Source organism: Hipposideros armiger, unplaced genomic scaffold (genome assembly GCF_001890085.2).
Source record: "Hipposideros armiger isolate ML-2016 unplaced genomic scaffold, ASM189008v1 scaffold_845, whole genome shotgun sequence".
Taxonomy (NCBI): Eukaryota; Metazoa; Chordata; class Mammalia; order Chiroptera; family Hipposideridae; genus Hipposideros; species Hipposideros armiger.
In genome coordinates, this window is record NW_017732195.1 from 392322 (window position 1) to 393516 (window position 1195).

Consider the following 1195-nt stretch of genomic DNA (forward strand, 5'->3'; position numbering starts at 1 on the left):
TTGGCCTCCAGTTACATAAATAGCCAGAGAGTTCTGAAGAAAAAAGAAAAGCTGAGGGTTCCTTTAGTAACAGTACATTCTTGAGAAGAACCAGTCCTGCATTCTTAGCCTCTGGATTGGTCTGAGATGGTAATCTTCCAAATGTCTGATGGTCTGGATACATAAACATTATTTCGTTAGTCTTTCAGGAGGTAACCAAAGGGCTTTCTGGAGATTTGATATATATCCAGGCATTGATATAGGACTGGAAAGTTCACATTTTAAGTTCCCAGGCGTTCTAAAGTAAGAATAGAAACAGTTCCTCATGGCTCTGGCTACTTGATTTTAGTAAATTTAGCAGCTTGACTATAGTGACTCCATTTTATTTCTTCACTCCTACACACTGGCAAGGTCTTGGTTGCATAACCAATGTCTTCAACTAAGTCCTGTTAACAAGGAGGACAGACTTACTGAAATTGTGCAAATAACTATATTGATGTAAAATAAGAACACTCAAGTAGTTATGAATTCTGGAGGGTGAGGCAGGGAGAAAAGGATAAATGTTTCATTTCTGTTTACAAAAACAGAGTTTACTAAATTGCTATGAGTTATAGATAGCTTGAGAGGAAAGAGAAAAGGGTTCATTAGATCCAGAAAACATAACATCAACATCAACAATATTCCAAACAGAACTCACAATCATTCCTTATTTGTTTGTTCAGGCCTATGTAATTAATTCTTGTTCTACTTGATCTTGGGTTAGCAGTCTCAGGAATCCGTTTGTTTCTGGACTACAGTTCTAGAAAGCCTGACTCAATCCACTGGTATGGATTTAAAGTGGTTTAAGGAATGTCATCAGAAACCTGTGCCCAAGAGTACCCCAGTCATCAGGCTCCTTTTCTCAGGGCTCTGAGACAGTCCATCTTAGTTGATGCACCTGGCCTGTGGCTGATTGCAAGTCCTTTCTGGGAGGCCCCAGAGTAAAAACAACTANCCCAGTCATCAGGCTCCTTTTCTCAGGGCTCTGAGACAGTCCATCTTAGTTGATGCACCTGGCCTGTGGCTGATTGCAAGTCCTTTCTGGGAGGCCCCAGAGTAAAAACAACTATCTTTAGGTGACAAAAGACTTTAATTGGCTTCACTTAACTCATCACTGATAATTTTTAAGTGAAAGATCTAATGAAAGCATAATGAAACGGGCAAAGGTTGTTTCTGA